At 37.2% G+C, this 21991-nt stretch overlaps 1 protein-coding gene across 3 annotated transcripts in view; it reads right to left on the bottom strand.

Annotated features, from left to right (window-relative positions):
- The window catches only part of SPECC1L (sperm antigen with calponin homology and coiled-coil domains 1 like), a 118969-nt gene that overhangs the window by 90957 nt on the left and 6021 nt on the right, over positions 1 to 21991 (bottom strand). The window contains exon 1 of one of the 3 annotated variants that reach the window (XM_016126128.2): positions 1079 to 1748. The exons of the other annotated variants lie outside the window; for them this stretch is intronic. The gene's annotated coding sequence lies outside the window, so the exon portion shown is untranslated. Of the gene's footprint in view, positions 1 to 1078; positions 1749 to 21991 lie in introns of those variants that run through there. 3 annotated transcript variants of the gene reach the window in all.

The following is a 21991-nucleotide window of genomic DNA, read 5'->3' on the forward strand; positions in this document are numbered from 1 at the left end:
CAACAAATCTTATACCTAAATTGTACATAGTACAGCAGGTCCTCAAACAACATTTTTTATTGTAACAATAGAAACTAAACTTTTGTTTATGTCAATTAGCCTACAATAAATCTGGTTTTGTTATATACATCATTACACTGCAGTTACAAGAATCTATTAACTCTGTTAAGTGAGGACTTACTGTACTTGATTTCACAGCTAAAAGGACTTGAAATAACACTGGCAGCACACAAAACTGCAGACAGATAAACCCTTAAATATACCTTTATTAAATGAGCTAGATAAGCAGTCTCTACGGTAATATCATGTTTGGAAACACACATTGAACTGTTTTAGGTAAGGTAATACAACAAAAATGAAAGCCTATCTTGGATGTAAGGAGGTCTATGTACGATGAGCACAAAAGGCGATGGTCTACTTTTATGAAGATTTTACACACTAATAAAAATAAACTTCCTTTTGAAAAGAAGAGGCTCATTCCAATAGCTTTAATGACTATTTTACCTAGACTGTGCTCAAACACTCCAATTTATCTAGCCTTGACATAATACAAACTGTACCAACTGGTTTGGTGGCAAGAACAGTGCTACAGGGCAAAGGGGGCTCTGCTCCAATCTCAAAGAGATAATAAGGCCTTGGAGCAAAAAGAACACTGTTATTAACCCAAACTGAAACACAGAGAAACCTCAGAGCTTCTTCTCCAGCCTTCCCCCACTCCGTGGTTAGTTCTTATAGAAAATGCAGTATATGGCAATGATCAAATTACCTATCCACTCTTAACCCTTTTGCTTTCTACCTTTCTATTCCACATGGGTAAGCTGCCCACTGTAAGTGCTCCTAGTTCGGCTCTGCCGTATATTTCCTACACTTTCCCAGAGGATACTGAAAATGACCAAGATAGACTGAAGTAGCTTCCCACAACAGGTACAATAAATATACAGCAACCACCAATTCTATGCTTTCCTCACATATAAAATGAAGGAAATAGACTAGATCCATACTAACTCGAGGTACTGCAGAAAAAAATCGATTTCCTAAGAACCTCTCCTTCAGCTTCTTAATTTCCCTTTTTACTTACCTTCTCTTTTCTAAGTTTCATCTTGTAAATGGCTCCCCAAAGTTTCTTTCTTTTCATCTCAAATTCCATGCCTGCACTCATTTCTACACCACTAAACCCCTCTACCATTCTCTGCCTACTCTTCCAGCTGCTGTCCAATTAACTTTTTCTACACCAGCACTAATAGAACTTACTGCAATGAAAGAAATGTTCTACACAATATCTGTGCTGTCCAACTCCTTATAAGTAGCCACTAGCCTTGTAGCTACTGAGCACTTGAAATGTGGCTAGTGTGACTGACGAACTAAAGGTCAAATTTCATTCATTTTAATCTGTTTAAATTTAAAGTTACATGGTAGCTTCGTACCGGAATGTAACAGGCTGTTCCTTTCCTGCTGCTATCTCTGTCCCAAAGTTAAAACCTAATGAAACTACTACTTCCCTATCCACTAGGCTGACTGTAATAAAAAAAATATAGTTACAAATGTTGTAAAGGATGTAGAATAATGAGAACCCTCACATACTGCTTGTAGAAATGTAAAAATGATGTGGCCGCTTTGGAAAAAACAATCTGGCAGTTTCTTGAATGGACAAACACAAAACCCCCTTTCTCTAACAAATTTGCAAAAAACCTTTACTATTGAAATGAAATCTCAAGATAACCTATTTATCTCTAAACAATATGGCAACTATAATATAAAAAGTAAAAATAAAATAAAATAAATATGAATTATTATGTAAATGTTTAAGCAAAAGTATACAAGGAATGAAACAGTCAGAAATCTATACCTCTGAGCTGGATAACCGAATTTGACAGCAAATAGTCCTGACCTGGGCACAAGGTATTGGCAACTCATACCATGGCATCTATCATATATACTATCAATAAGGTGATTTTCGAAATAGATGAATCACTCTTGGTGCGAATGTTAATTTTATACATCAACCTGACTAAGCCACTCGGTGCCCAGACATTTGGTCAAACACTATTCTGGGTGTGCAGGTGTTTCCAAATGAAATCGACATCTGAATTTAGACTGAGTAAAGCCAGATTGCTTTCCCCAAAGTGGATGGGCCTCATCTAATTAATTGAAGACCCAAATAGAACAAAAAAGCTGAGTAAAATAGAACAACTCCTGATTGACTACTTGAATTAGGACATTGGTCTTTTCCTATCTTTGGACTCCAACTGAAAAATCGGCTCTTCTTGGGTCTTGATTAAGCCTGTCAACTTTCAGAGTGGAACTTACAACACTGGTTCTCCCAAGTCTCCAGTTTGTCAACTACAGATCTGGACTTCTCAGCCTCCAGAGCCAACTCCTTCTAAGTCTCTTTATTTGTGCGTGTGCAGGCATATCTTGCTTTATTGTGCTTGGCTTTATTGCACTTCACAGATGTTACATTTTTTACAAATTGAAGGCTAGACTCCACCAGCAAAAAGACTACCACTCACTTTATTGTAACTTGCTTTACTGTGGTGACCTGGAACTGGACCTCCAATAACTCTAGCTAAGCCTCTGTGTGTATATGTAACTGGTTCTGTTTCTCTCTGAAGAACCCTAATACACTTGGTAAAGCTGAGAACAAAACAATTCCAATTCTTCCTCAATGTCTATAGTAACTGTATTCCTGGGAAATTTCATATACCAAAAAATATATTTTTAAAAAATGCTTTATGTAAAATGGAATTATATTTTAGACTTGGTCATAAAGTTTTTTCTATCTACATTAATTATTCAGCAAGATATTCCAAAGTTGTACAGATCACAGGAAAAGCTTTCACTCTGTAGAACTGTCACTTCATTTAGTCTAGAATTCCACAGCCTCACCCTATTAAATGCCAATAGCATCCACTAACCATTGAGACAACCAAAAAGGGCTTCCACAATTTTCTAAAACAACCCCTATGAAGGGCAAGGAGCCTCAAAAACAGATAATTCACCAGTAGATCTCCCCACCACAACCTGATTACAAAGGAGAAATCGCAGACCCAGACCCTCCCTAGAGTCCCGCTGGAATCCCCTGGGCATGGGAGAGATTACGAGTGGAAAGGATCTGTAGAGTTCATAGCACTTTGAGTGTCTGAAAGTTGCAAAAAGGGGTGTAATGGAAGTTACTACTATCCCTTCCCCAATCCTATTTGGGGGTGCCATGTCAGCCAGCACCCACCACCACCTCTAGTCCAGCGAAGTCAAGGTTTGGAGGAAATAAAAAGCAGCTCTGCCCACAAAACAGTATGGATCCTCTCTCTATACGTGCTAATAATCATCTCAGACCGTAATAATCCATAAGTATGTCTCAAGTATTTCTCGAATAATATTTCTTAAAAACATCAAAATAGATGCACTGCTCCTAAAATAGGGAAAGACACCAAAGGCCTTAAGCTCCTCTCACAGAGCAAGTGCCATTTCCCAGCTGTGCCATACTCAGCACAGTTTACTGAATCTTCACAAGAATCCTCTTTGGCATTGACAGATGAAGGAACTGAGACTCAGAGTAGAAGTAACTCTCCCTGGGTCAACCATTCTTAAGTGAGGGAAGTCTGAATCCAAATCCCACACCCTGCCTATCACTTCATATGGCCTCCGATGCAACCATACGCGTTGAGATCAGGAATGTGCAATTTTGATCTCAAAGACTAGTTCACAAGATATGAACAAAATGCAACAAAACTAAAAACTGTACTGCTCTATTTGCCCATTCTAGATTTATCTACTTGTCCTATAGGTCAGTACTGGTATTCCTGACCAAAATTTTTTCATTCTGAAGGTACTAATTACCATGATATTTAATATAAAACGTATATTTTTATAAGAGTAAAAATTTACAACCAGGTCTAAATCAGTATGTACTGTCACACCTGTAAATGCAAAATTCTTAGCTAAAACTATATTAATTTATAGATACCTGCCACTTTAAGTAATTATTTGTTAGGAATGTGCAGAGATACAACAGCTCTCATTTACAGAAATAACTCTGTTTTTAGAAGGCTGCCGTCTGCGTGGCCAAAATGCTCACCAGGATGTTCCAGTATGTAGGATCCTCTAGAAAGAATTTACAGCTCCAGGAGCCCTGCCTATAGCTAATTACACATCCACAGCCATATTGGAAGCTAGAGTTTCCTTTACAAGGACATTATATAATTAAAGCACACTGAGGAAAGCAAAAGGCTATCTCTTACCTTCCACATAAGGTAAATAAAATACTATTTAAAAATCAAACCACAGACACTTAAAAATGGAAAATATCTTGAAGGCCTTTTATAGGAAATTCCACATGAAACTTCGCTGACAAAAAAAAAAAAAAATCTAGTTACAAGCATCTACTGTTGAAAGATAGTGACTACTAAAAAGTTATGAAGCAAATCATTATTTACTCAACATTCACTGAACCCTTACTTTGTTCCATGGCAATACAAATGCCAATTCTCTGGGAAGGTAGTCAGACAAAACATAAATACATACAAAAACGTATGAAGATGATTAAGAAAAAATATTGACTTCCAAGAGCTCACAGTCTAGTGGAAGGAACAAGATAATAAATGAATAGTGAACAAATTCCACTCTTTATAAATTCTACTGAAAAATAAGGTAAGTACAGTTGATCACTGAACAACAGCCTGCACAATAGAAAATCTGAGTATGATTACAATCAGCCCTCCACACCTGAACATTCCCAACTGCAGATTATAAATACAAGTTGACCCTTAAACAATATAGGTTTGAACTGTCCATTATTAATTTAAATATTTTTAAAAATACATCTGCATGTGGATCTGTGCAGTTCAAACCCCTGTTGTTCAGGACCCAAAAAAAATTCACGTATCTGTGCATTTCAAACCCATGTTGTTCAATGGTCAACTTGATGTGTACAAGTGCAATGGAAGCAAAAAAGATCTAGTCCCTAGTTTTGCCTTTGGGAAACAGGATAGAAGGTACACCTCACAGAAGTGGGGAAAAGCACAAGCTCACCTGAGGAACTCTGTGGACTTGGGTCTGGCTAGAATACAGAAATGTCAAAATGAGGACTGGTGGGGAAGGACATTAGTGGGATGGTCAAGTCCTGACCTTTTTCTCACACAGGATAGCAAATCAAAGATGGATTAAAGGCAGTACAGCCCTAAATCAGATTTCTAGCCCCTAAGGATAAACCTGATGCTGTTAAAGATGAACTGAATAGGCACAGAATAGGGGGCTCAAGTATGAGGAAACCAGAATGGCATCTCTCTGTAACTCCTTTCCTCTGACCTGGATTTAAGCTCTACATTCAGAAGTACCACTCTTCACTCCATAGCTCTCCCAGATCTGAAGACCACTATAATGCTTCTCTAAATCTATCTTTCTCTCAAGTCAGTCTCATGAATCCCCAGCCACTCCTCGAATGCCACACCATCTGTGTCCTTTGGGATCATAGTGTGCACAGATACTAGACAGATCTGGTCTGCAAGCAGAGCTGGGACTTACCTGTTTCTAGCTAGACAATGAGCTTCTCTTAACCTAAGAAAAAACCTTGCTTTTCTAGGAGATACCAGAGGCTCTTATTGAGTTTATAGTTATCTAATACTTACAAGTCTTTTTCACACAAACTGCTGATGAACTGCTTTTCTCTTTTTCCCCTAACATTTTATTATGAAAATGTTCAAATACACAGAAATGTTGAAGAAATTATACATGTAAATACTCCCACTTTTCTCCATTCCATAGCTGTGTATGTTCTGAAAAAAATTTACAGCTGAATCTGTTAAAATTTTCATTTGGTCAAATTCAGCTCAAGCTCTCAGCCTTTTGGGATATTTTTAAATTCTAAATTTGAATTGAAACCCATTAGTTCCCCCTCTAACAAGTTCTGTCTTCAGTCTAAGTTACTTGTCCTCTCATGATCCTCATACACACACACACACACACACAAAAGGAGGTTTGATTCTAAGGACTCTCAAAAGTAACTTCTAATTTAAAAACCTTCTAATTTAATATAATTGATGTAACTGATGGCGATACTACGTATATAGGACAAAGCAATAAGGCTCTGTGGTATACCACTAGAACATCCCTCTGGGTCTCAGAAACAGTAGCAAGAGCACGGCACTTAAAGTCTGGAGAGCTGGGTTCAAGCTCCAGCTATCATACAAGCTGTCTGACCATGGGCAAATCACACAGATCACTCCATCAGTTCAAATCTCTTGTTTCCTCTCCTATAAACCTAACTTACAGAGTTCTTATACGAAATAACACAGAAACAAAAAGAACAAAAATCCTGACATATTCATTTCACAAGTTTTTTCACCAGGGCTCAAAGGTCAGGAAAATGGTATAATAATCCAAGATCAGGGATGGCGATTTATTTCAATGATTCATAAACTCCACCCTCCCTAACCATCCACCCATGAAAAACATACCAATCGAGTTTCAGAAATAATTCTAAAAGGACCTTAAGAATTTATCTTAACTGTCATTCTATTGTATCAAGAAGGATTCACCCTTAGTGGGGAACACAGATAGGAACCCTTGGTGGCAACTACAGAGGTGGTCCCCAATCCCTCCCTCCTGTAGTCACACCAGGATCTAGATTGCTGTCACTGCCTTTTCCTTTAATCTCCTAATCACCTCCAATTAGAATTTTTTCCCTTTTATATAAAATGTATTGCTATTTTAAAGTATTTAAATGTAATTGTTACTTAATTGCTATTTTAAAATCCACTATGCTTATTTAAAAAACAAGAATCTGGTAGACTAACCCACATGTCTGAATGTTTGATCAAACGTGTATCCCCAGGCAAGTTACTTAACCTCTCTGAAATCTTGGTTTCCTCACAGGTAAATACCTACCTTAAAAGACTGTTGAGAGGATTAAATGAAATAATGAAACTGAAGTGCTTAAAAGGGTGGTAGCCCACAGTAAAGACGGGATAAATGTAAACTATCATAATTTATAGAACACACTACATGCCCAAAGTATGACTAATGTCTTATTAAAATAAAAGCAGCAACTCAAATGACACTTTGTAAGAGAAACCCTTTATAAGGAATGACTAAAGATTGTTTTTACTTACTACTTACATTAAATTATATACTACGGTGCGCCGATGTCAACAAAACACTTCTGGTTCGTTCCCATTGAAAATTATATATCAGGAAATAACCAAAAATATATGGTAGGGAGTTCGCTAGAACAATAATCAAGAGACCTGAGTTGTGGTTGCAGGTCTGACACATATGCATGACCTTGAGCAAGTCATGCTAACTCTGAGCTTTGTTTATAAGGTGAAGAAAATGGATTAGGATCTTTCGGAAATTCAAAAATTGTTTTATAATTTGTACCCTCAGAACGAGGAATCAAAGCATTTTTTAAAAAGAAAATTGCTTATTAGTAATGACTTTTTTTATGCCTATCAATATCTCACTAAAAAATCCAATAAGGGTTTTGACCCAAGCAATCTAAATATATTTATCTCTCTAATTTCACAAACTTCATATTTAAAATATAGGGATCATGATGTTAAAATTGTAAACTAAGAATAGACTTAAAACACTAAGGAGAAGGAATTATACATTCAAGAGAAAATTGAAATTTAGCAAATTAGCTACATTGGGGTAAGTAAATGTTGCTAAATGAATCAAAACCAAGAACCAATCTGATAAAAGCATATGTACTACAAAACAAAATAAAATGAACGATTTAATAAGAAATGTTTTAATAAATCATAAGGTACTAGACTGATCTTATACTGAGTTCCTCAACATACACGTTTTTAGCCTTTCTTATTGTAAATTATAACACACAATTATAAAAATGCATTTAAAAGTATACATTCTAATGACAGACTCAGCGTGGAATTTCAATGAAAAAGTCAAGGCTTACTCAGAAGTAAAGTCTTGTCATGTCATAAAAAAAACTGCACACATGCAAGTGGACATGTTTTCAAAGTGTATGAAACAGACAGGAAGGAGAGAGAAGCCCAGGTGAGATGCCTTCACATGTGTGATTCTCTGCTAAGTCTGAATCCACATACAGAAGTCCATTACTGCGCAAAATATTTCAATTTTTACTGTCTAAGGTGCTTACTGACAATTTTAAATGCTTATTTTTATTATAACAATATTTTCTCATTTTTAAGATAGAATTTATTTTATGTCTAAAATTAGGCATGAAAAGTTAGGGTGTGATTATCAACTAATACGCACATTTAATATGGTAGTTCTACCTATTTCTGGAAATCAGTAATGCAAATTATGACTTATTGAGGAAAGATGGCATTTAGATCTACCTCTCCTCCACTTCTGCCTCCACCCTTCGGAGAAAGGAACTTCATCCCAGCGTCATCTCCTTATCCCAGGTGTGTACTCTCTTTATATGCCTGCATGATCACAGAAGAGAAAACATAGCCTCTCTATGATTTCCATCCCCTACCCCTCAAAGCTACCTTCTTCCTGCCTGGCCACACTCTGTGAAGTGGGCCTGGAGGTTAAACGACAGGAGAAAGGCCATGCTGTTCAACCATGCCCAAGTGGACACCAAACTTAGTGATAAGTCGCGGATGAAGAGCCAGGCCAAAATAGTTCCAAGTAGGAGCACAGAGGTAAAGTCAGACTGGAATGGGATGAAAAGTTGAGTAGGAGATGAAGGAAAAAGAACTTTTCAAAAAAATTTGGCTTTGTGAGAGAGAGAGAGAGAGAGAGAGAGAGAGAGTAATGAGGAGGTTGAGACACTCTGCTGATGTTGCTATTGTTTAAATACCAAAGGTGCCTGCAGACTGCCAACTAGAGGGTGGTGGAAGCCACCAGCACAAGCACATTTGATTTTCATAACTGCCCTATGTGGCTGGAAAGGAGGAAGAAACTGAAGTTAGAGAGATTAGCGGCTTGCTCAAAGTCTGAGCTCTTTCCATTAAACCACAACTACTGACAGCATGCTAGAAAAAAGGAGTTAATTATCAGCAACAAAAATTCAAAAGCACAACCTCATTTCCCCTTGTTTTGCCCACAGCCAAGCCCACTCATACTAATTTATAATTCTTATCTATTATTTGACAAAATTTAATACAGGGAAATATTCAGAAACAACGAGAAGCTCCCTGGATTTTTTCAAACTTAGAACCCTAAGTCCTCTCCTTCTTACTGCTTTCTAAAGAATAAAACAAAAAACCTAATCTCATACCATGATCTCTTCAGATCCATTTCTGGAGATACTCTCTCTTTGTAATTCAAGCTGGTGAAAGGCTGTTAAACTACTGATAATACTTAACATTCCAGACAAGTGACAAGGCTGGAAAAGGACAGCCTAAAAGAATTTCTGGCTACACTACACAAATAATTTTTCCAGATTTAGTCCAAAATAAATTGGTTCTCAAAGCTCAAAATCCCAGAATGCAAGAAATTTTGAGTCTCCTCTTCTAGCCACTCCCTCCTCAGTCAACGTTTCTGAATAGCTATAAAAAGGAAACGTTTATTCAGGAGCCTTTCAAACCATGGCTTTATGCTCAAATTTTTGGCAAGCAGTAAGTTATAAAATTCCACAATACTGTATTCATGAAATTAACTGTCGGCCCTATTTTTAATTTAAAACATCACCTTTTTTTTTGTACATGTATGACAAACTCTGATCTGAAATACAAAATGAAATATTTTCTTTTGTATTTCACTAATCATTGAAGTGTAAGAACATTAAAATCCTATACAAATAAGCTTAAAATTTTAGGTTTGAGAATTGTTTTGCCAATGGCACAAATGAAGTCTTTCTAAACCAAACAAGTTAAAATAGATAAGAATTTGAATTCAGTTTAATAAAAGTGAAATATTTTTCCATAAGCATTTCGCTGGTTCTGTAAAAAGAAAATTAATAAAAAATACTAAGGAGTACTTTTTCCTTGTGTCTACTGAGTATAAGACAGCGGTCCCAACAGTGCAGTTTTGCCCCTGAGAGGACATTTAGCACTGTCTGGAGACATTTTTGGTTGTCACAACTGCGAGGGAGATGCTACTGGCACCAAGTGGGTACAGGCTAGTTGTGGCTAAACATCCTACAAAGCACAAGACAGGCCCCACAACAAAGAACTATACAACCCAAAACATCAAGAGTACCAAGACTGAGACACCTTGGTATAAAGGGGTCGATTTAAACCTGGGGAAGGGGAGCTGTTCATCTTTCTAACAATATTATAAAGTGGGCCTTAACTGCACAGACATCCTGTTGAGTTCAGTAAACCAACTCAATAGAATTGGCTAAAAGAAAAGGGTGAGTCTATACCACAAGGTCTGTTACTCCCTTAAATTTCCATCCACATTTTCTGGGAAAGAGAGCTCAAAGAAGGGCTCTCTCTCTGATCTTCCAGAATGCTTGGCACAGATTGACAACCCCAAATGGATGGTCAAAATCCACTGTTCTCCAGTCTCTCTGAAACCTCACGACAATAGGAAAAGAAGGGAACTAAAACTTCAGGGCCTGATACATGCCAAGTGTCATGCTGGGATTTCACACACATCATTTCATTCCATCCTCCATCTGAGGAGGTGGGTATGATCATCAGGTCCACTGTAAAGAGGATAACCAAAGCCTTCCACTGCTGGCAAATGCTAGAGCAGGTGTCTGAAGAGGCCTAACTCCAAATCCCACGCCATTCCACCACAGCTTGGTAACTCCTAGGGTTGTCTTTATCTCAAGGGGTGGCCTATATGGTGAGACTACAGAGGGCTTTTGGAATGCTGTCTTCAGAGACATTTAAAAACGATGGAGAAGTATCTTGACAACTGAAGGAAGGGCTTCAGCTTACAGCCTTCCCTCATCTCTGTCCCTAGCACCCCTGCCAGCCCTGCCTGGCCACTTTCTATGTCATGCATTATGACATGGTGTATTATTACACCAAATAAAATGTCCATTAATTGAAAACTCCCTCCTCCTTCAAAGCCAATCTCAAAGGACAAATATAGTTCAAGTTTCCTTAAAGCCCAGCTTAGAGGAGCTACATCACCCAATATCCACATTCACACATTGTCTCTTCCACCGTGAAGCTCCCAACACTTAGACTGTACTTCTTCTAGCGCTTATCAATACACCTTTAAAGGGCAGTATGTATAGACTCTTCTCACTGGCTTCACTTAGAATGCAAATGTTATATATATGATGCAAGACAGGGCCAGTGCCTTAACAACATCACTCAATAATTACATAGAGAATGAAACCAGACACCAGAAAAACAGACAGAATCAAAGCTATAATGTGAATAGCCCAAATCGCTGCTGAAAAGTACATGAGTGTCAGAAGTAAATCCTAGTAACTCTTTCCACTGTTATAAAACATCCTGTAACTGAGTGGAGAACTTCTGTTCTCTTATTAGTGGTAGGAAGAGGATGTACAAGGGAAAAAAAGAGGAAAACAGTGGAAAGCAATTCCTCCTGAGTTCAACATGTCATGGTCCACACTTCCTTGTTAAAATGCTGAGACACACCATATAACTCAATTACAATGATTCTGCTATTACCAATTTAGGATCAGACTGCTTGTCTTTACTGTATGAGTAATGTAATCGAGCACTAAAGCTCAATGTCAGAATTTCAATATAACATAATCGAATCAGGTATTAAGATAAAAGAACTTGTAAAATAAATGTTTCTTTTCAATCCTTCATTCTAATTTTTAAGAACCAAAATTTCAAGGAAAAAAGTAAATTTCAGAATATTACATGATGTTAACAAACTCTGAATGTCAGTAAAGTTACTAGTAGCAAATGTTAAGAATAACATTTGTTAGCAGGTGGGACTCTTCAAAATCTAAGCCTTCAACACTATTTTCTGTATTCAAAACATTACCAAAACCCTATACACATATACATGTCTCTGAGAATGCTGCCTATCTAATCCAATTTACTAAATAAATGAATATAGGCATACCTCGGCGAGATATTGTAGGTTCTCCTCCAGACCACAATAAAGCAAATATCGCAATATAGCAAGTTACATGAATTTGCTGGTTTCCCAGTGCAAAGAAAAGTTATGTTTACACTGTACTGTAGTCTATTATGTGTGCACATTATGTCTAAAAATATATATACATACCTTAATAAATATCTTATTGCTAAAATTACTAACCATCATCTGAGCCTTCAGTGAGTCATACTCATTTTACTCGTGGAGGGTCTTGCCTTGATGTTTGATGGCAATGACTGATCAGGGTGACATCTGCTGACAGCTAGGGTAGCTATGGCAATTTCGTACAATAAGAAAACAATGAAATCTGCTGTATCAACTGACTCTTCATTTCATAATGATTTCTCTGTAGCATGCAATGCTGTCTCATAACATTTACTGAGAGAAGTTCTTTCAATCCTCTCAAACTCTGCTGTTGCTTTATCAATTAAGTTTATGTACTATTCTAACTCCTTTATTGCCATTTCAACACTCTTCACACAACTTCACCAGGAGTAGACTCCATCTCAAGAAACCACTTTCTCTGCTCATCCCTAGGAAGCAACTCCTCATTCATTAAAGTTCTATCATGAGATTGTAGCAATTCAGCCACATCTTCAGGCTCCACTTCTAATTCTAGTTCTCCTGCTCTACCACTTAAGTTACTTCCCTCCACTGAAGTCTTGAACCCCTCAAAGTCATCCATGGGGGTCAGAATCATCTTCTTCCAAACTCCTGTTAATGTTGATATTTTGACCTTCCATGAATCATGAATGTTTCTAATAGCATCTAAAATGCTGAATCCTTTCCAGAAGATTTTTCATTTACTCTGCTCAGATCTATCACTACTTATGGCAGTTACAGCTTTATGAAATGTATTTCTTAAATAGTAAGACTTGAGAGTTGAAATGACTCCTTGATCAATGGACTGCAAAGAGATGTAGTGTTAGCAGGCATGAAAACATTAATCTCATTCTCTTGGGTGACCAGATAGATTGTTAATGAGCAGTACTACTGTGAAAGGAAATCTTTTTTCTGAGCAGTAGGCCTCAACAGTGGCCTTAAAATACTCAGTAAACCATGCTGTAAACAGATGTGCTTTATCCAAGCTTTGTTGTTCTACTTACACAACACACGCAGAGCAGATTTAGTAATAATTCTTAAGGACCCTAGGATTTTCGGAATGGTGAATGAGCACTGACTTCAACTTCAAGTCACCAGCCACATTAGCCCCTAACAAGAAAGCCTGTCCTTTGAAACGCTGAAGCCGACTTCTCTCTGGCTATGAAAGGCCCAGATGGCATCTTCCAATTTAAAGCTGTTTCATTTACAGTGAAAATCTGTTTAGTGTAGTCATCTTCATTATCTTAGCTAGACTTTCTGGATAACTTACTGCAACTTTCACATCAGCACTTTATATTTCACCCCGTACTTTTATTTAGAAACAGCTTCTTTCCTTAATCTCCTGAATCAACATCTGCTAGCTTCAGACTTTTGTTCTGCAGCTTCCTCACCTCATTCAGCCCTCAAAGAATTGAAGAGAGTTAAGGCCTGCTCTGGATTAGGCTTTGGCTTAAGGAAATGTTGTGGCTGGTTTGATCTTCTGTCCAGACCACTAAAACTTTCTCCCTATCAGCAATAAGACTGTTCTGTTATTATCATTCAAGTATTCATTGGAGTAACACTTTTAATTTCCTTCAAGAACTTTCCTTCAGCTTTCAGCATTTGGCTATTTGGCACAAGAGGCCTAGCTTTCAGCCTATCTCAGTTTTCATATGCCTTCCTCACTAATAAGCTTAATCATTTCTAGCTCTATGTAAAGCAAGACATGTGATTCTTTCATTTTTATATTCAGAGGCCACTGTAGGGTTATTAACTGTCCTAATTTCAATATTGATATGTCTGAAGGAATAGGGAGGCCTGAGGAGAGGGAGAGAGAGGGAGGAACAGCTAGTTGATAGACTGGTCAGCACACACACATTTATTGATTGAATTTGCTGTCTTATATGGGCATGGTGTGTGGCGCCCCAAAACAATTACAATAGTAAGGTCAAAGATCACTGATCACAGATCACCATACCCAGTATAACAACAATAATAAAGCTTGAAATAAAATGTGAGAATTAAAATGTGACACAGAGACATAAAGTGAACAAATGCTGTTGGGAAAATGGCGCTGATAGACTTGCTTGACTCAGGGTTACCACAAACCTTCAATGTGTAAAAAACCCAGTATCTGCAAAGCCCAATAAAATGTGGTATGCCTGTAACTTCACCATTCTAGCTTAAAAAACAGCCACCCCTTATAAGGACTTCAAAACACAAAATCAACAGATTAAAAAAAAAAAAAAAAAGAGTGAAGAGTAGCATTGTTCTGGGCCTTAACACTAAACACACAGCATATGATACAAGAGGCAGATCTCTGAATAGCGGCCTGGTACACAAGCTGGCGTATACTTGTGAATTTATATACCTAGTGGAAAGAGCTGATTATTTGGGTAGAACCTGGGTTCAAATGCTAGCTCCACCACTAGTTATGTGGCTCTGGGCATAGTACTCATCTCCAAATCTCAGTTTTCTCATTAGTTGGTGGAGATGAAGAACTACCACATAACACTGTTACAAGAACCATATCGCAAGTGTAAACTAACGAGGACAGCACTCGGGCATACAGAAGTACAATAAGTATTAATGTCGTTTCCTCTTCACTACAGCCAGAAAGGCAGATTACCCTTTATCCTAAACTTACTTCTTCCTATCTCTTCACAGTACTAGCAAAACAATAACACTCTCTCTTCCCATTACAATCCCCAGGGTTTTTCTTACTCCCTGGCTTAAGCAGAGAAGCTTCAGGGATTCTTCTAGGCAACTAGAAACTTCATTATTCCAGTCTAAGTGTGTGCTATCTTCTCCCAATCCTAACCGCCACGCTTTCAATCACTGCTGACATCTAATTCAATATGGCCTTCCTTTACCTTCGTCGGTCAGCTACAAACTTACACTTACTTTCCCTTTGTCCCTAGTGCCCAACCCTTTCTTGTCTCACTCATTGCTTCGCCCCTGCTTTGGTCACTCCACTGACCTTTCGTCATGCTTGCCTGACTGACATAGATCTCTCCCTGATCCTTTCTGCGGTCTTTGAAATCAGCATTCTTCTTTTGCAATTGTTGCTTTTTAAGATGAGATAATGGTATTGTGGTTATGCTTTTCAAAGACTTTTCATTAGTTAAATTAGAAAATAATAGCTCTCTGGGAAATTCTCAAAAACTTGGAAGCTAACAAACTTGTGAATATTTTGTATATGAGTCAAAGAAATCAAAAGGGAAATTAGAATGTATTTTGAACAGAATGAAAATGAAAATGAATACGAGATAATAAAATTTGTAGAATGCCCCTAAAGCAGTACTTTAGGAGGAAATTTATAACACTAAACACCTACTTTAGAAAAGACAAAGGTCTCAAATCAAAACCCCAGCTTTAACCTTAAGAAACGAGAAAAAGAAGAGCAAATGAAACTCAAGCAGAAGGAAGGAAATAAAGCTCTGAGCAAAACTCAGTGAAACAAAAAGGGAGAAAAAGAGATCAATGAAATCTAAAGTGGATTCTTTTAGAACATCAATAATACTGATAAAACTCTAGCCACACATCAGAAGCAAAAGACACAAATCACCAATATCAGGAATGAGAGGGGTGACAACACTATAGATTTTACAGCTATAAAGATAATCAGGGATTATTATGAATGTTATGCCAAGAAAATCAACTTAGATGAAATAAAATTCTTGAAACTACCTAACTCAACTCAAGAAATAATAGAAAACCTGAACAGCCCTATATTTATTAAAGAAATTGAATTTACATTTTAAAATTTTCTCATAAAGAAAACTCCAGGCCTAGGATATATTCACTAGGGAATTCTACCAAACATTTAAAGAGGAAATAAAACAAATTCTACACAAATGCTTCCAGAAAATTGAGAACAGAATACTTCCCAACTCATTCTATAAAGCCAGCATTACAGATACCAAAACCTGCCAATTACAAAAAAAAAAGAAAACTACAAAACAACATGTCTAATGAAAATAACATGTAAAAATTCTAAGCAAACTTTTAGCCAACCAAATCCAACAATCTAAAAAAAGGATAACACAACATGACCAAGTAGGGTTTATCCCACAAATCTAAGGTTAAATTTTAAAAATCAATGTAACTCACATGAACTAAAAAAGAAAAAACATGATCATCTTAATAGACATAGAATAAGCACTAGACAAAAGCCAACATTCATTCCTGGTTTTTTTTTTTTAAGACCCTTAATTAAAGCAGTGAAAGGGAATCTCCTTGATGGGATAAAAAGTACCTATGAAATATCTACAGTTAATATACTTACTGGCATAAGAATGAATGCTTTCCCCTTAAGATTAGGAATAAGGAAATTTGCTCTCACCATTTTTATTCATTATTGTACTGGAAGTTCTTAGTGCAATACGATGAGAAAAAGAAACAAGCATTCAGATTGGAAAGAAGTAAAACTCTTATTTGCAGACATCACTGAGGAATGTCAAATGGCATGTACAAAAAAGCTACTAGAACTAATAAGTGAGTATAGCAAGATCTCAGAATATAAAATCAGCATATAAAAATCAATTATATTTCTATATATTAGCAATGAACTAGAAATTGAAACTTTTACAAATATTTATAATAATATCAAAATAGATGAAATATTCAGGAATAAATCTGACTGAAAGATGAAAAATCTGTACACTGAACACTGCAAAATATTGCTGAGATAAAGATCTAAATAAACTGAGAGATATAACATGTTTATGAGTCAGATGCCTTACTATTGTTAAGTCAATTCCCCCAAAATTATCTATAGATTCAACACAATTTGAATCAAAATTCCAGCAGGCTTTCTGGTCAAAGGTGACAAGCTGACTCTAAAATTCATATAGAAATGCAAAGGGCCTAGAATTGATAATAACTGTTGAATGTGGGTGATGATTATATCACGTGTTTCATTATATTTTTTTTCTATTTTGTAGATGCTTGAAATTTTCCATAGTGAATATTTTGTTTTATTTTAATAGAGACTGAGATGCTATCAGGCACAAACACAAAATATTCTTCCTTTATATTTTTCATTATATCACAAAAATGATTTCCTGCTTCCTTTCACCTAAAGTCTAACCTTGGGCCTGGTTTCCCAGGTCCTCTAATGAGTCTTCTCTACTTCCTGTTTTCCAAGACAGGAGTCAGCAAACTACATTCCAAAGGTCAAATGCAGTCAATCACTTGTTTCTGTACAGTCCACACACTAAAAATACTGTTTTGCATTTTTAAATGGATGAGGAAAAAATCAAAAGTATATATCATAACATCAAAAATTTGCATTTAAATTCCATGAAAAACTTTTATTGAAACAGTTATGCTCATTAATTTACTTATTTCTGTTGCTACCTTTGTGCTACAACGACAGAGCTGATTAGCTGCAACACAAATCAAAGGACCTGCAAAGCCTAAAATATTTACTATCTGCTTTGAAAGATTAGAAATGAGTAGGGGGTCATCAGCCACCCTTGTCTACACAGCAACTTTGAGGCCTCAGTCTCTATAGTAACAAATAATGTTTCGCTTACCTGCTTCCATATAAGTTGCTGAGAATGGTTAGGATTTGTCAACCTCTACTCAATATGTCTTCCCTTCCCTCGGTTGACTAAATCCTTCACCTCAGGAATGCCCATTATAGCCTCTCCTTTGTTAAAGCCCCAGCTACTCCTGAAAACCCAAATTCCCTTTTCCTCTTTTCCAAATCCTAACCATTCTCAGCAACCTATATGGAAGCAGGTAAGCAAAACATTATTTGTTACTATAGAGACTGAGGCCTCAAAGTTGCTGTGTAGACAAGAGTGGCTGATGACCCCCTACTCATTTCTCATCTTTCAAAGCAGATTGGCAGGCTGGCAGCTACGATGGAGAAAGCACATGATGTAGCTGATAAAATTGCTCAAGTAAAAGCACTGTGATATGTGTCGGTCCTCCTGCTGCAATGTCATCACTCAACACGTATCGCGTAACAGTAAAGCTAAAGAACGTCTCCAGATACCAACCCAAGACAGCATAATTCCAAACAGGAATTAAGAAGAAAAAGCTTATTAAGGGGGAAAAAAAAAAAAGAAAACCTGTCACTCCAACAATTTGGAGACTCTCACAAACTGTAGTTAATGAAGGCACTATCAAGAGGCAGTGAGCCCTTCACAGGGAGGGAAGCCTACAAAGGAGAGGCACAGCAGAACTTCAGCGGGACACTGCAGCGCATCAGGTGTGCTGACTTCCCTGAGCTGGCACAATACATAAGGTGGCAAACCTCCTGGGCCTAAACCCCAGGGATCGCTATCATCTTTGCATGCCATCTGAAACAAATAAGAAATAAGAAATCTGAACTGTGTTTCTGTGACTCAAGTCCTAGACAGGCAACCCTAACCTTCTGTAAACAGAATGTTTTCATCTCCAATGTTTTTTCACTGTTACTGAGGTATAACTGACATAATTATAAGATATTTAAAGTGTACATCATGGTGACTGATACACATTGTGAAAAAATTCCCACCATCTAGTTAATTTACCCATTCATCACCTTATTTGTTTGTTTATTTATAGGTGAAAATCATCTCCAACTTAAAGTGGCAACCTAGAGGAACCAGATTTGGGAAGGATACAGGTGCTGTCAAAGGTTAGGATTTGATCTTATCATCCATGAATTACTGGTAACAGGAAAACTGTGAAAGAAAGCCTCTGGAAGACTTGCTTCTGTGAAGCAATGTGAGCGTTTTGGCTGACCTTAACCTTATTATGTCCACACAACACAGTAGGCCTATTCCAAGGGTATTAATACAGTCCTGAGCAGAAATAAATCATTTGGTTTATACTATCTTGATCCAGGAAGACAGGAATCCAAAGTAGATTCTTGTGCTTCCCAGAGAGTCCATGGGGTACTCTGTGCAGTTCTAGAACAACGCTAGAAGGAGAGAATCTAATAATCAGCCTGTCTCCAATCCAGACGGCTGTAGAAACAACTTAAAAAAGAGAGACTTTTCAAACTCATCAAGTAAGGATAGCTGTTTTCAAATTTAAGAAGATCCAGAGGCAAAAACAGGACTAGTGAGTCAAAGTTACCAAGACAGATTCCAGGGCAGCTAACAATCAGAGATGCCCCTAAAGAAATGAGCTGCCTTTAAGAGTATTTTTTTCCCTCCTTCCCACTCACCAAAGCATTCTAGTGGGGCTGGAAGAACTGCTTCATAATCAGACATAAGCTGAAATGTGAAATTCTTGCACTGACCTTAGCTAGATACTCAGATATTCACAATGGTTCACCTTTAATGGCTCCAAACAGCAGTGGTATAACTTCGATTATTTCAAAAAGCTTCACATTGACTTAGCGGGGAGAATTCTCCTAGCCATTTTCGGACTTGCCTGTTTCTCTTACTAACCTCTTTTTCAATTTGGCTACACTCTCAACTCAAATCTCCCAGCCGTACTTCTGACACAGCATGGCAAAGAGACTTGATCAATGAATAAATATCTAAACTCTGGGCTATGACAACTTTCGTAAAAAGATCCTTCCTCAGAAGTCACTCTCTGACACCAATGCAAAACTTGCCACCGCTGAGCACCCTCTCCCCTCATCTGCAGTATAGAGTTCTTTTGGCCAGGTAAATGCAAAACCTCTGTACCCTTCTATATTTTACGCTATCACATGAAAATAGGAACAAAATAGGATAATAATCTTGGGTGGTTGTCTTTGAGGATAATAAGCCTTGGGTGAGAAAGCGAATACTGTGCTAATCTTTCAGGAGGAAATCTCATACTTCTTTAGTAAATCCTGTCCTTAGCCTACTATCACAGTATACACTCAATTTTTATTTCCAGTGTTTAAAAAATTCCCATAAGAATATATTAGAAAAAAATTATAAATTCCAAATTCATAGTTGTCATTATATTTAAAATGTGAAAAAAAAATAACATTCCAAATGTGAGAAAAATGAACCAAACAAAATTACCATTATATATTATCAAGACCATCCCATATTAAAAACTTGTCTCTGAGTGGCTTAAGGGAGAAGAGGCATGATATTAGGAAAGAAAAGAGAGACGACCCAGCCAAGTGCTTAGTCAAGAAAGGGTATAAAGGGAGGAGGCAACGGAAGAGAGTAAAAGAGGAAAGTGGACTTTCATAAAACAGCGGGCACCGACTTCAATCCCCCACCCATCACCCTACCACTCCCCCACAGCTTCTGTTACTAGGTGGTAACTTACAAGGTCAGCCCCTTCAATCCCGGGGCAGTTTTTCATATACAGAACCAAATATCACTGCAACTTTAACTACCATTTACCAGGGCATCTGCCAAAGTAACACAAAATAGATCCATCCCTCTTTCCTTGTGAAAGCTCTTCACATATTGAAAAAGAAACAATACCCTACCTAGGTTTTCTATTCTGCAGGTTAACTAGTTCTGTATAGTTCCTTCAATCACATGACGAACACTTTCTAGATGAAAGGCAGCAGCATATTATAGTGAAAAATATATAGGTCTTTTAGTCAGAAACCTGGAGTCAGATCCAAGCTTGGCCTTTGGTTAGTTCTGTATTCTTAAGGTTAATTAGCTAGCTCTGTATTCTTATTTCCTCATTTACAAAATTAAGGAAAATAATAGTTATGCTAACTATCTCAAGAAGTGTTGCCGGAAGACCACATTTAATGAAATGCACACATGAAACCTAAGTTTTTCCAACCATGCTGCCATAGGTGCTCATTAGATTCTGTGGTACTATTAACATCAACTTCATAAACCTTATGAATTTTACAAATAAAGTTGTAGAACCCAACCCACCTAAGCACATGCAGTAGGGGAGGGAGAGTCAGAAGCATGGCAGGAAGAGGTAACAAACAATCACAGTGCAGCTAGGTGGTATCCCTGTTGGCATTTATAGTCTACCCTAGCCCTTCAGAAATACTGCTTTAACATAAACTTGCAGGTTGAATTTTTTTTGTTTAAAAACAAAGACTGTTAATAACTAAAATGTCAAAAAAATATTTTACAAAATGACATTCTATTAATCACAGTGAAATTCTAATTAATAAATGATTTGTATCGTGATAAACTTCTTCAGCCAGACTAGAGGGTCTGGCTGAGCAAGCCATTGATCTGGGTGGGTAACAGGAAGATGAATAAACTGGTGTCTACAGCATGCATTTCTAATTTCATTTCAAAGTCAAATTTTTAAAAAAATTCAGAACAGAAACATTTATTTTAACTGCTTATTTTACTTCTAGGACCAACAGAGAAGTAGGTTGGTACAGGCCCAGCTAAGCTGCCTATCGATATAATCTGCCCTTCAAGAGGAGGACATGGTTTTTTCCTCCAGGCCTCACCACTCTTGATGACCCAGATCATTTCCCTAAACATCAACATAAATAACTTAAAGTAGGCTTTACTGCAGAGTACCATCTCAATAATTCATAAGGCAATATAATAAATACATAAAAGTTCCGGAAGAAAACAAGACTCTTGAAAGGGCTTGGCAGTTTTGCCATGTCCCCCAAAAGTACTCTCAGCTGCATCCATCAGAAATTTCCAGCACATATACCTCACCTAGCTTTTGGTGAAAGGCATACATTACTTATCAAAGTAAGAGGATGTGGATACAATTTATAAATGTGCAAACTCTGCTACCAAGGACATATACACTTATCTTTCAGGCTCATCAGCTGATTTCCCAGAAAAACTTCATATCCACATTAAATAGTTTTTTTTTCTTTTTTTTATTTTATAAAAATGTTTCCACATTTGCCTGCAAGGTGATTAATACTAACATTGCTACAGCAATGTCCTTTGATACTTCACATACACTACTCAGCAAGCTGCCACAGACTCAAAACTACACAGGTAAAAACTCTATGCTATATTACTTTTTCCTGATTTTCCACTCCCTCTCCCACTAGAAAGTAAACTCTAAGGGTGACAGAAGG

This window comes from Rousettus aegyptiacus, unplaced genomic scaffold (assembly GCF_014176215.1).
Source record: "Rousettus aegyptiacus isolate mRouAeg1 unplaced genomic scaffold, mRouAeg1.p scaffold_m13_p_5, whole genome shotgun sequence".
Lineage (NCBI taxonomy): Eukaryota > Metazoa > Chordata > Mammalia > Chiroptera > Pteropodidae > Rousettus > Rousettus aegyptiacus.